The following is a 14,457-nucleotide window of genomic DNA, read 5'->3' on the forward strand; positions in this document are numbered from 1 at the left end:
AGACAGAAGCTGTCACTTCATTGCCTGAAAATTAACTCTTTCAGGCAGCAAAATAAAACAGCCTCCATGCGGTCGAGCAACATGGAGGATTACAATGTAAAGATCTCTCACCTGACCTTATTCCTGCGGCGATCGGCTCCCCTCCATTCAATACCGCTGTCAGCCTCACTATGGTACCGTCATCAAGCCTGGAGTCGATGCATTAGGCATAGTGAGGCTGACAGCGGTACTGTTTAGAGCAGAGGTGCCCACACTTTTTTGGCTTGTGAGCTACTTTAAAGAAGTAGCAAGTCAAAATGATCTACCTATGTACAATTTTAAGAGCACACTTGTATATACAGAATGGAAAATGTAGTGGGGTCGGGATCTACCATGAGGTTCTTTGCGATCTACCGGTAGATTGCGATCTACCTAATGGGCACCCCTGGTTTAGGCCCGGTTCACATTAGCGGTGGCCGTCCGGAATCGCCGTGCCGGAGCCGGACCGCTTGCAGAACGGACGGAACGGACGCACGGCAATAGCAATGAAAGCCTATGCGTCCGTTCACATGCGTCCGTTCTGCCGGACCGGAGCCGGACCGGATCCGGACCGGATCCGGACTCCGGCGTCCGTTCCAACATGCGCTATTTTTTGGTCCGGCTCCTCCGGCAGCCGTATCCGGGGCGGAGCCGGACTGCACCATCCGGCCAATGGAAACCAATGAGAACCGGAGAGCGCACAACACACTGGCTACAAAAACCGGACGTTCTACCCCACTTCCTATGCATTTTGGATGGGGACCACATGGGCCCAGCGTTCAGGTGGGGCAGCAGCGATTTCATGATGGAGCTCTAGGCAGCAACATGTCTGATTAGTCTGATAACGAGGAGGCGAACAACAGAGAATTCCCAGGTATACGAGTAAAAAATGCCTGGATCCATGGTCCCAACTGCAGTCTCTGTATCCACGGATGGTCTCCACACGTCCACCTGTCTCCAACAATGACCCCAGACCCTTCTGCTGACCTCCCAGACCCCAGGTAATAACAGGTTGTTATCTCCTTAAGAAACCGGATCCGGACCGCAACCGTGTTCACACCGCACGGAAACCGGATGCAAACGGACCGGATCCGGACCGGATCCGGATAGGAACCGTACGGATCAGGTCCGGTCCGGATACGGTGCGGTCCGGACATCCGGTGCGGTTTTGACAAAACCGCAAGTGTGAACGGGGCCTAAGAGGGAAGCCTGATTGCCGCAGGAACAGGGTCAAGTGAGAGATTGCTACATTGTAATGCTTCCCTTTGCCCATATCTTGGGGGGGGGGGGGGAAGGGGAGGCAGGGGGGTGTTACACATGGCATTTGAAGGGGTGGAGGGTGTTACACACGGCTATCGGGGGGGGGGAATAAGAGAGCACACCCCTGGCTATCTGGGGAGGGGGGAATAAAGGGGTACACCTGCATATCCATGGGGGGGGAGATTAAGAGCCACATCTGGCCAACTATGTGGGGGGTGAACAGGCAGTCGGGCACGTCTAGCTAACTGAGGCTGGGAGGGGAGGGGTCCTCTAAGGCACATCTGGGCAAGTATGGGGGATATAAAAAAGCACATCTGGCTAACAAAGGGGGGGGAGGGGGGGGGGGTTATTGTCACCATACATTGTACTAGGATCATAATTTAAATGTTATAATAACCTGGACAAATGGGCAAATAAAATGTGAGGGTTTTATCTACAGTAACGCTTTATTTTCAAACTGTAATGCCTAAAAACTGAGAAATATTTTCATATTATTCTCTTAAAATGCTTACAAAATAAAATAATTCTTAGTAAAAAGTACTAATTGGGGCGAAAAAAACAAGGTATAGATAATGTGTGATAAGTAGCGATAAAGTTATTGGCTATACCAGATTTTGAGTTAGCACATGATAAATCTGTTGAGTGGTCTTGCCTGCGAACACTAAGAATCCAGCGCAGGAGACTTGCTTGGGTGCAGCCGGCGCCATCATAGGCCGTAATAGGTATTATGGCTATAGCAGCGCACAGAGTGTAACTTCGGCGCCGTCAGAAGTTAAATTTAAAAACACTGTCATTTAAAACACTGCTATTGCTGGAAGTCGAATTACATCATTCCCCACTATCCATAGCGGCCTGGAGGGGGAATAGTAATTAACACGGCCGGGAGTTGTGCGGCAGCAGGATTAGCCATATACCAGCTGTATCTGATTCATCTCCTACGCCTTGCCTGAGCAATACATTTATATGCACTTTCTTTTATCAATGTATGTTGGGGCTCCCTTTTGTAGGGATATTTTTATTTGCATGCGAGGTTGGCAGGACTTATGCCCTCAAAAAATGACTTTCTATGTTCTTCTGATGTAAGTTTTATGTCTGGCCGTTGCGCCATTTCACTAATGTACACTGCTGCTTTCTTTGGTTCTTTTTATTTTTGTTTATATTGTTGTATGCTCTTTATTTATTTTAACCACTTTCCCCCCGCCCGTACTAATTTCTCCGTCCCTTTTTCCATCCTTTAACACCCAGGGACGGAGAAATCCGTACTTTGCGCACTTCCGCCGCTGTCCGCACTCCCGCTCGTAAACACGCCGCCTGCCGCTAGTAAACACGCCGCCGCCCGCTCGCCCGGAGATCAATGAACGGGAAAATCCATTCCCGTTTGTTGATCTAAGCCCCGCAATGATCCGCTGCTCTCCGATGGGCAGCGCGATCATTGTGATCTTACCCAGCCTCCAAGTACTTCCTCCAATCTTCCGGAAGGACGCTTGGAGGTCGCATTAAAACAAAAAGTTACTGTGGCCATCTTGTGGCCAAATAGTAAAACTACACCCTACACATTTTTCACATACAAATAAATTACTTTTACACAAAAAATTTACTCATTACCTCCCACACTCCCATTTTTTTTTTTTTTTTGTAATTAAAATAAAAAAAAATGTACAATAAAAAAATATACATAAATAGTTACCTTAGGGACTGAACTTTTTAAATATTTATGTCAGGAGGGCACAACACTGTTACTTTATAAACTATGGGCTTGTAATTAGGGATGGACGCAAAACTGAAAAAAATGCACCTTTATTTCCAAATAAAATATTGGCGCCAAACATTGTGATAGGGACAATTTTATAACAGTTTTATAACCGGGACAAAAGGGCAAATACATTTCATGGGTTTTAATTACAGTAGCATGCATTAATTAAAAACTATAATGGCCGAAAACTGAAAAATAATTTTTTCCCAGATTTTTCCTATTTTCCCATTAAAACACATTTAGAATAAAATAATTCTTGGCGTAATGTCCCACCTAAAGAAAGCCTAATTAGTGGTGGAAAAAACAAGATATAGATCGTTTAATTGTGATAAGTAATGATAAAGTTATAGACGAATGAATGGAAGGAGCGCTGAAAGGTGAAAATTGCTCTGGTGGTCAGGGGGTAAACCCCCTCAGTGGTGAAGTGGTTAATAAAGGCTGATTTAAAAAAAAAAAAAAAAAGTTATTGGCTAATGCATGGGAGGAGTGTGAAATGTAGAAAATTGCTCTGGTTTTTAAGGGGAAATAACCCAGGGTAGGGAAGTTGTTAATATGTTTTGCATTGTACATACACGTTTATCTGATCATGTCACATATCGCCTTGGGTACACTTTAAATGTCAATGCAGATAGCGCTTTAAAAAAAATAAATAATAATTTGGCACATAGACTGGACAGACCGGTTCCCGAATGCAGAGTTAATTTGCTTACACCCTTAACATACAGACTGTAGCTTTTTGTTGCCCAAGACAATTTGTGATCCTCTTGGGTGAAAAATCTAGCATCTAGGTTTTTTTGCTCAAGATACAGATAAGCCTGCCTCTGTGTAATGTTTACAAACAACATGGCTGCTGTCATATCACAGGAAGAAATAATTATTTTCTATTAAAGCGGTGTGCAGCTAGATTTGCTGTGTAAACTATCTAAACTTTAGATAAGATATATAGACAAGTTACTTGTTATAGTTAGTTTTTCATCTCGGATCCGCTTTAAGTTACATACATTTCATGGGGTAGCATTAGAGATGGGAGGAATCCCATATTTCCTCAAATTGGAACCCAAACTGATTCTCAAATCTTTTGAATAGAACAAATCCTGTACATATGAATTGTGTGATCAGAATAAATTTAGTATTTAGACTTAGAATAGTATATTCTAAAGGTGGCCACACACCATACAATTTTTTAAATATCTGTTCAATTTAAAGGGATACTGTAGGGGGGGGGGGGGGGGGGGGGGGGGTCGGGGAAAAATGAGCTGAACTTACCCGGGGCTTCTAATGGTCCCCCGCAGACATCCTGTGTTGGCGCAGCCACTCCCCAATGCTCCGGCCCCGCCTCCAGTTCACTTCTGGAATCTCTGACTTTAAAGTCAGAAAACCACTGCGCCTGCGTTGCCATGTCCTCGCTCCTGCTGATGTCACCAGGAGTGTACTGCGCAGACACAGACCATACTGGGCCTGCGCTGTGCGCTCTTGATGACATCAGCGGGATCGAGGACACGGCAACGCAGGCGCAGTGGTTTTCTGACTTTAAAGTCAGAAATTCCAGAAGTGAACCGGAGGCGGGGCCGGAGCATCGGTGAGCGGCTGCGCGGGCACAGGATGTCTGCGGGGGACCATTAGAAGCCCCGGGTAAGTTCAGCTCATTTTCCCCCGACCCCCCCTACAGTATCCCTTTAAGCATTGCAATAAATTTTTCTGACTGATTATAACATTTCAAAAATATGACCAATGTACCACACACATATGTTCAATTTTTCCCCAATTATGATAAAAATGATTGGAAACTGACAAAATTGCTAGGGTGTGTATATTAACCAGTTCGGCCTATCTGGACAAGCTTCCTCGTCCAGATAGGCACTGCTGCTGCCGCCGGCTGGTGCGCGCGATCGGGCGCGCCCCCGCTGCCTGCCGCTAGCCCTCCGATCAGTGAATGGGAATATAATTCCCATTTACCGATCTACCTTCCCCGCAGAAATACCGACGCTTTCTCTCCAGAGAGCGCAGTATTTCTGCCCCCAGGAAACATCTCCCCAGCATTTTAGTTCCTGGATGCGAGATCGTTCGCATCCAGGACTTTTTTCACTGTGGCCATCTTGTGGCCAAATAGTAAACTGCACCAACATACAACTTTAATTAAAAAAAATATAATTTTACATTTAAAATGAGCAGTTTCCCTCCCACACCAAAAATTACCCACATACACTTTTTTTTATATAAAAAATAAAAATAAAAAATACAATTAAAAAAAAAAAAACAACATAAATAGTTACCCAAGGGTCTGAACTTCTTAAATATGCATGTCAAGAGAATATGTTATGTTATTATATTATTTAAAATTATAAGCTTATAAATAGTGATGGACGCAAATTGAAAAAATGCACCTTTATTTCTAAATGAAATATCGGCACCATAAATTGTGATAGGGACATCGTTTAAACAGTGTAATAACCGGGACAGATGGGCAAATAAAATACATGAGTTTTAATTACGGTAGCGTATATTAATTTCAAACTATAATGACCAAAAACTGAGAAATAATGAATTTTTCTCATTTCTTTCTTAATCTTCCTGTTAAAATAGATTTAGAAAAAAATAATTCTTAGCAAAATGTACTACCCAAAGAAAGCCTAATTAGTGGCGGAAAAAACAAGATATAGATCAATTCATTGTGATAAGTAGCAATAAAGTTATAGGCGAATGAATGGGAGGTGAATGTTGCTCGAATGCATGAGATTTTCGGACTGCGGTGCTGAACCGGTTAATAAATTGACAATCCAACACACACCATACAATCTTTAGAAAGATTGAAGAAAAATATCTGGCATTCCGGATCGATTAAAATCGAAGAAAACGGGAAATCCGATCAGATTTTTCAGTCGAATGAAAAAAAAAGCTTTCGATTTTTTCGAGAGATCCGATCGTTTTTATCGAATTGCCGTAAAATCGGATCATTTTATTGTATCGTGTGTGGCCACCTTAAGTCTAACTACTCAAAATTCTTATTTACAGGATTCATTAGGCTCGAAAGGGTTGAGAATCTTTTTGGATTTGCATTCAAGTTAATTTAGGATTTGTCCCATCTCTAGGTAGCATTTTATTAGGGTTGCTGCAACTTGTTAAAGCATGGAATAACTTTGGCCTAGTGCACACCAGAGCGGTTCTGCTGCGGTTTGCGATCCGCTTGCGGGTGCGGATCCGCTAGGGTAATGTATTTCAATGGGCTGGTGCATACCAGAGCGGGAGGAGTTTTGCAGAAATGCATACTCCTGGGCTGCTGCAGATTTTGGATTGCGGATGCATTTCTGCCTCAATGTTAAGTATAGGAAAACCGCAAACCGCTCTGAAAAACGGCACTTCAGAGCGGTTTGCCAGGCGTTTTTTGTTACAGTAGCTGTTTAGTAGCTGTACAGTAGCTACCCGAGAACCCACCTGGGCAAGGCAGCGCTTATCTTTCTCCATGTGATCCTACCTGGCAAGGCAGCGCTGAGCTCCCTCCATGTGGGGCCGCTGAGACGACCACCCGGCTACCTCCTTTGGCAGCACATGGGCTGCACGTGGGCCATTGCACCACCGTTTACAGGAGCCGCAAGCCTGATCTGATCCGCACCGCTCCTACACTGCTGTGGCTACTTCACCGCTGGGATCTGCAGGAACACTGGCTGGACCCTGACATCCTCCATCCATGATGCCGGCACTACAGCACAGAGGCTACCTTACCACCGCCACCGGGGAGATCAGAGGCTGCACGCGGCTGCTCCATCGCGACCACGGAAGATCCAACTGCCGCTGCTGCTGTACTTCACTGCCGGGGAATTTCTTGCACGGCGATCTCTGCTGCTCCAGCTGCCACTTCACCGACGGGAGATCTGGCACTGGGCTATGCAAACGGGGACTCTTGCAGGCCACTCCATCGCCGGGGCTAGGGAAGGTATGTTCGCCGCGCTGCTCCATCTCTGCGGCCATAGCAGGCCGGCTGCTTCTGCCCTCTCCCTCCAACCTGTCCACTGATTCGTCAGGCTCCCCAGCCAGCATCACAGTCTCCATCTCCAGCCATCAGGTCTCCCATCGGCAGCATGGCCAGTCTACTGCCACCTTCCAGGCCCACCACAGCTTAAGGTGCACCCCTGGCCTGGGGCCACAGTCTTACAGCTCCATCCTGCCATGGAGCCCTGCAGGCTTGTTGTCCGTGCCTGCCCCCCTTCAGAAGTGATGCTCTCCTCTGCCTGAAGCCACCGTCCGGTCTTTGGACTCTGGGCTTACCAGTTCAACCACGTTTGGTCTAACCTCACCAGACCAGGCCACAAGCCTACTCCCAACCAGGACAGTAAATCCGAGCCGCCAGTAAGCAACGCAACCCCATGGGATTCTCGGACTGTATCTCTCTTATTTCTCCTCTTTACTTTCCTTCATCTCTTCTCTCGCTCTCTCCTTCATGCTATCCAGCTCTCTCTCGCTCTTCTCTGCACTATCCTCCTCTATGGACGCACTGGGAAGTATCCAAATCGCTCCAGAGTGGTTGAGCGCAGCAATGGATTGTGGCAGCCCCCCTCAACATAGCACTTGGTGCCCCCTCCAGTCCTTCTCCACTATGCTTGTCTATATGCCCATTCTATGTACAACTCACTGTATTTTGTTATTCACTGTACCATCACCGACCCTGTATGTGTCAAAAATAATTCCGGGTACAGCACCTGCTGTACTTAACGAAATAAATATTTCTGATTCTGATTCTGTTCAGTAACAGCTTTACTGTAACAATACATGAAATCTACTACACCAAAAACGCTTCACAAAACCGCAAAACGCTAGCTGAAACGCTACAGAAAAAGAAGAAAAAGCGTTTCAAAATCTGCTAGCATTTTGCGGATCTGCTAGCATTTTTTGGTGTGCACCAGGCCTTTCAGAGCATGTGCAAAGGGCTCATGGATGCATTGTTTGGAATAGGACTACTCCTTGAGCACTTTGCCCAAATTAAATCTGCTTAAAGTGGATCCGAGATTAACTTTTACTCATTGCAGAATTGTGTCCCTTTCCTATAGTTTATAGGGCATTCCTCATGCCAAATACTTCTTTTGTTTTTGTTTTAATACTTTAATTCCCTATAAACTAAACAAGCCTCGCCCACAGCCCTCAGAGTGCCAGGGCATTTTCAGACAATAGCAAGGGCCTATGCTTAGTACACACCATACAATTTTCTGTAAGATTTTCTGTTATGCTGGGCATACACGGCCTCGATTATTCGCCGGATCGAGCCGCTGGCTTGATCCCGGCGCATCCCCGCCGGCGCCTGGATCGGTCCCCGCTTGTCCCCGCGGGCGCTCCTTATCTTCCGCTCGATTCCCCGCTATTGTCCGCCCGCGGGGATCGAGCGGGTTATCGATTCGGCGGGTCATCGGACCTGTCGGAAATTATCAATCGAGCCATCAGCGGCTCGATTGATAAGGAGCAAACGAGCCGTGTATGCCCAGCATTATGCTGGGCATACACGGCTATTTGTGCAGGCTTATCAATCGAGCCTGATGGCTCGATTGATAATATCCAACAGGTCTGATGACCTGCCGGATAGATTCCCCGCTCGATCCCCGCCGGCGGACAATAGCGAGGAATCGAGCGGCTGATTAGGAGCGCCCGCGGGGACTAACAGGGATCGATCCGCGCGGACGAGCGGGGACACGGCGGGGGTCGATCCGGCGGCTAATCGGCCGCCGGATCGACCCATGTATGCCCAGCATAAAGCCTCATCTACACGTGTAGATGAGGTGGCTATCCGGCAGCTCGATTAGCCGCCGGATCGCCTCTTCCGTGTCCCCACGCGTACCCGCCGCGTACCCGCTTGCCGCGCCGGATTCGATTCCCCGCTCGTCCCCGCCAGCGCCGCTTATCTTCCGCTCGATTCCCTGCCATTAGCCCCTCGCGGGGAGCGAGCAGGGAATCGGCGGTGGAGAGATCCGTCCTGTCGGATCTTATCAATCGAGCCGCATTAGCGGCTCGATTGATAAGGAACATCGCGGCCGCATCTACGCGTGTAGATGCGGTTTAAGATTTACCTGCTAGATAGATAATTTCCAACATGTTGGAAATTATCTAACCATCTATCTGCCTAGCAATTAAGCATTGTTCTACTCAGCAGGAGATAACCAGAAGACAATGCACCAGAAATAATGACCATTCTATCAGTACTTTACAGAAAATAATCTAATTACAGAAAATCTAATGCTGGGGATACACGATACGTTTTCCTATTATTAATCGAGCCGCTGATGGCTCGATTGATAATTTCCGACAGGTCTGATGACCCGCCGGATCGATTCCCCGCTCGATCCCCGTGGGCGGACAATAGCGGGGAATCGAGCGGAAGATAAGCAAGTGCCCGCGGGGGTCGATCCGGCGGCTAATCGAGCCCCCGGGTCGACTCATGTATTGCCAGCATAACAGAAAAATGTAACAGAACATTGTATAGTGTGTACTAGGCATTACAGGAGCTCAGTCTGGGCAGGAGGAGGGGGAGGTTACTAGCCACTGATTTCTGAGGCAGAGGGCAGGAGGGAGGAGGAGACACAAGAAAACCGATAGCATCTCCAGCCCTTAGCCTGTGACAATATGACAAAAAGAACATGGCTGCCCTCATTGTATCACAGGAATACTTTTTAAAACTTTTGCAGCTAGATATGCTGTGTAAACTACGAGTATCTAAACTTTAGATAAGATATATAGACAAGTTACTTGTTATATTTACTTTTTCATCTCTGATCCGCTTTAATACCTCTATATTGTAATGTTTGTATTCAGATATATTTGTACAAATCTTGTAGTCAAGTTTACATCTAGTGATCTTTCTCAGTACGGTTTCCCTGCTGTCACCTAGGCAAGCATCATCCTGGATTTATGAACTGTTTTTAAGATGAAAGAGCATATGCTGTGACCTAAGAGACTGATTAATGCACTATATTGACTACCTGTGTTAAGGTGCGTACACACATGCGACTATAGTCGTTTGAAACGATCGTTCCCGATCGTTTCAAACGACGATCGTTTTAAAAAAAAGCAACCAACGATCATTAAGTCTAACGACGGACGAGCTAGATCGTTAAAAACGAACGATCTAGCTTGGCGGATTTTTACCAACGACGATCGTTTGCAAAAGTAGTACATCGTTGGAAACGGTCGTTCGTACTAGGCTTGACATGCGCATTTCGCTATTTCTCCATGAAACTTCTCATTTTTATGCGCAAGCGCAATAGTTGCTTTCCGTGATGTAACGTTCGTTGTAACGATCAGATCGTTACACACATTTTAAAACTAACTTTACTTAGGTGGTTCTTTCATCAATTAACAGTTCGTTCGTCGTTCTCAACGAACGATGGTTGTCGCATGTGTGTACGTAGCACAAGGCCTGAATACACACTACACTAACCTCAGCCATGGCGGCAGCTAAAGACTGCCTCTGCCAAGAAACTTCTGCGTGTATGGCAGCCCCAAACCCTCCCAGATGCCTAGGTGAGAAAACCTGCCTGCCAGATCATTTTGGTGAAATGCTGCCTGCTCTGATGTGCATAGCTTATTTCTCCTCACTCCACCCCCATCCATAGAAAGAATGTGTCACTAGCCTGCAGGCTAGCAACACATGATCTGTAGAGCATGGGGACCCAAACTGTTGTCCGTGGGATCACTTCATGACCCCTGCAGGGCAACAGCAACTACATGTGTGTATCTAAGATGCGCAAGCTATATTAAACTTGGCAAATGTGGCCAATTGGATCCATCTCAGCAGAGACAGTGTAGTCGCCCAGATGTTTCTCCAAAACATCTAGATTGCCTCAGCTAAGTGCACTGCTCGCCCCTCTGCTCCAGCCCCCAGAACCCTCACAGTCATCCCTTCTTCTCCGTCCATAGCAACAGAACGCATTGTAAGGCTGTAGCCTAAGGACGGGTAAGTAGTATTAATATTACAGGGTTAAAGTTAAGACGCAAACTTAGAAGCCTTTGTGCAGTGCCTGCAGCCACAAAGAACCAAGCACTTTTTTTTCGCAGACCAGAACCTAAGCCTTAAATTTAAGGACAGATGCTGAATTTGGAGAGTGAGTGAGTGAGTGAGAGTGTGTGTGTGTCAGGTGGCATAGTGGATCTCGCCTTGTAGCGGTGGGTCCCCAGTTTGAATCCCAGCTAGGGTACTATCTGCAAGGAGTTTTTTTTTAATTATTTGTGCCTGGGTGGGTTTCCTCCACGGACTCCCGTTTCCCAGTACAACCCAACAACATACAGATAAGTTAATTGGCTTGCCCCTAAACCACAATAGACATATGGGTAGGGATAACATTGTGAGCTCCTATAAGGACAATAAGTGAGAACACTAGACTCTGTAAAGCGTTGTGGAATATGTCAGCACTATATCAATACTAAATAATAATTATGAATGTACTGTACTTCAAAGGTAGAATGAACCAGTCTGTAAGTACATAGGCGAAAATCACAATTGAGTCAAATAGAAGGTAGGAGTGACAGAGGCAGTATTACCTATCTCCCCGTATATGGAGTGGTAGAACACCCGCACAGATGCCATGTCACACAGCAGCAGCAGACAAAGCCACAGAGAGGTGACAGCAGCCGCACACAGCATTCCTACCTCCCAGCAGCATTATCATAGCGGTGCGATGAGGCTCACCTCTGTCCGGCGATCATACCCCTCATCTGCCCCGTGCGGATCCCGCCGACACTCCCCAGGTACCCCGCTATCCCCGACCAGCTGTCTCCCCAGCCCTGCCTGTGTAGCCGGAAAAGCAAACACACTAAAGAGGCGGCCCGAGAGGTGACGTCTGCCAACATCTTAAAGGAGCCTATGGCTAGAGAGACTCTGCTGGTGACTCATCCGGGGGGAGGAGGATACGGGGTCCACAATAACTACCAGTGCATCTGGGCAGGGGGCACCATTATTGGTGGTGAATGGTGATCAATACTAGAGATGGGAAGTTCGGATCTTTTCAATGATCCGGATGATTCGAATCGGATCATTGAAGAGATCCGGATCTTTGATCCGAATCTCGGATCATTTTACTACCGGAAGCATTCGGGGGTGAAATGAACAGCAGGACAGGTCTGTGGACAGGAGAAGGGGAGGGAGTGGACACACAGAGAAGGGGAGAAGATGGACAGAGGGCAGGGAGTGGACAGAGAAGGGAGGAGGGACGAGCAGAGAGCAGAAATGTTTGCACGTAATACCCACATGCTGAAGTCATATGCTTTACATATATTTCACCTATATGTTCATCTGTACACTTTGAAAGAAAAGGTCGCACAGTGAAAGAAAGCATTCCCAGAAGATAAGTGCAGCTGTTTAGTGCCGAGTGCAGGAGGATTATATTGCCTTTCAATCACAGTGCCTGCAAAGTTACTGAGCTGTGCTGAGCCAAAAGCTTCCAATGTGATCACTGTGCAGCACTACGGAACAGCCAGCCTGTAATGGGCAGCACATTATAGCCAGTATGTGTGCTCTACACATATCTGGCAGTGGCACCCATGTCCCCTCTCTCTCATCTACCTGTCTCCCTGCAAGGCTGCCTCCTATCCAACTCAGCAATCCATCCCTGCTCTGCTTCCCGAACCCCGCTGCCCGCTGAGAGGGGGCGTGTCGCTCCTGGCCCCGCCCCTTTTGCGATCCGAATCACTCATTTTGATGATTCGGATGGTCGACTCATAAAATAGATTCGGATCAAAGATCCGAATCGTTCATGATCCGGACAACAGTAATCAATACTGCGTTACTTCGTCACTTGTGGGGAATTTAGATTATGTAGGTTATGAAAAGTGAATGTACTCGGTTTACAGATATAAAATGTGCATTTGTATTAATACTTTAGTTTCCCCAAATCCAGGGTTAGTTACCAATAAGAAGCAATATATTATTATTATTATTGTATTCCCTTCAAAAGGCTTCACTGAAATATTCAGCAATGATCAGCTATGCCTCAATATTTTGGCAGTTGTTGTCCTTTGTGACCTGTAACTAAGCCCAAACACCATATCCCCCTTCTGATGTTTAACCTTAAAGGAAACCTGAATTGAAAAATAAAAGTCTAAATAAACATATACACATCATACTTACCTCCCATGTAATCTGCTCATCAATCTCTTTCTCCTCTTTTTCCTCCTGATTGTCCACTGTGATTGACAGAATTCTCCGGCCTTTAAAAATGGCGATGATAACCCTGTAACAGCTTCCGGGTTCAGCACTCCTTTAACCAGTAATATCGCTTGAGCTGTAGGGAAACATGGACAATTACCTTGCACATCATTTCTTTCAGTTATAAATGACAGCAACTGTTATAGTGGGAAAGGGCTCTTAGGCTTTGTTCATTAAAAAATCGCCAACACTATCGCAAGCAGTGATCGATTTATACTGGAATTTTTACCCAGCGTTCTTCACTTAGAAAATCGCTTTTCTAAGGCCTCTTTCACATTAGACAATGCGTGCAGGAGCCGTTTCCTGCACGCGTTGAATAGCCTGTGGCGTGTCATCAGGAATCTGTGGTGGCTGGATAGTGTAATGGTTAAGGGCTCTGCCTCTGACACAGGAGACCTGGATTCGAATCTCGGCTCTGCCTGTTCAGTAAGCCAGCACCTATTTAGTAGGAGACCTTGGGCCAGTCTCACTAACACTGCTACTGTCTATAGAGCCCTAGTGGCTGCAGCTCTGGCGCTTTGAGTCCGCCAGGAGAAAAGCGCAATATAAATGTTCTTTGTTTGTTTGTGTTAATTAACCCGACGGGAAAATGCCTGCTCCCGACGAGAAAAAGCTCCTGGGTGCGTCGTACCACAACCCATCGAGACGCAGCGTCGGGTGTGAAAAGTAAAATGAAAGTATAAAATCGCCAGCGCTTACAAAAATCCGCAAACGCTCATAGTGTGAACAAGCCCTGAGAGCTCTTTCCCACCATGTTCATTTGCAGGTAAATCAGGCGCTTATTTTAAATAATTTTGCTCAGTTCAGGTACACGTTATCCTTCTAACGAGCAGTTCCAACATCAATTGTGCCTCTGTAAAGCTATGTACACCCAAGGGGATACCCTCCCATATCCATGGGATAAAATGTGCTGCTTGGCAGGAAACCACGCAATACGTCTGTACACCAAATTTAAAACTGTCACGTTAAAGGATCCGAAAAAAATAGTTTTGTGAGTTAAGCCTGGTACACACCTTAAATTTTGATTGGCTAATAACTGACCAATTTTACCACCTCCATGTAGTGTGATGACCAACAGATTTTGAGTACTGTGAACAGATTGCGTAGGTAAGCTCTCATAGTACAAGGAAGTGGTAAAATTGGCCAATCAAAATTGGATGTGATGTACACACCTTCAATCTTGATTGGCCAATCACTGACCAACTTTACTACCTTCATGTAGTATTAGATCTTGCCTACACAATCT

General features: G+C 46.3%; 1 protein-coding gene across 5 annotated transcripts in view; it reads right to left on the reverse strand.

Moving 5' to 3' along the window:
• SIDT2 (SID1 transmembrane family member 2) overlaps positions 1 to 13,197 on the reverse strand; it is a 104,907-nt gene extending 91,710 nt beyond the window's left edge. For 3 of the 5 annotated variants that reach the window (XM_068240908.1, XM_068240902.1, XM_068240903.1), the window contains exon 1: positions 11,697 to 11,792. The gene's annotated coding sequence lies outside the window, so the exon portion shown is untranslated. Of the gene's footprint in view, positions 1 to 11,548; positions 11,632 to 11,696; positions 11,793 to 13,133 lie in introns of those variants that run through there. The other 2 variants (XM_068240904.1, XM_068240907.1) reach the window with 2 other exon arrangements.
• Between the last annotated feature and the right edge of the window lie 1,260 nt (positions 13,198 to 14,457).

Source organism: Hyperolius riggenbachi, chromosome 6 (genome assembly GCF_040937935.1).
Source record: "Hyperolius riggenbachi isolate aHypRig1 chromosome 6, aHypRig1.pri, whole genome shotgun sequence".
Classification (NCBI taxonomy): domain Eukaryota; kingdom Metazoa; phylum Chordata; class Amphibia; order Anura; family Hyperoliidae; genus Hyperolius; species Hyperolius riggenbachi.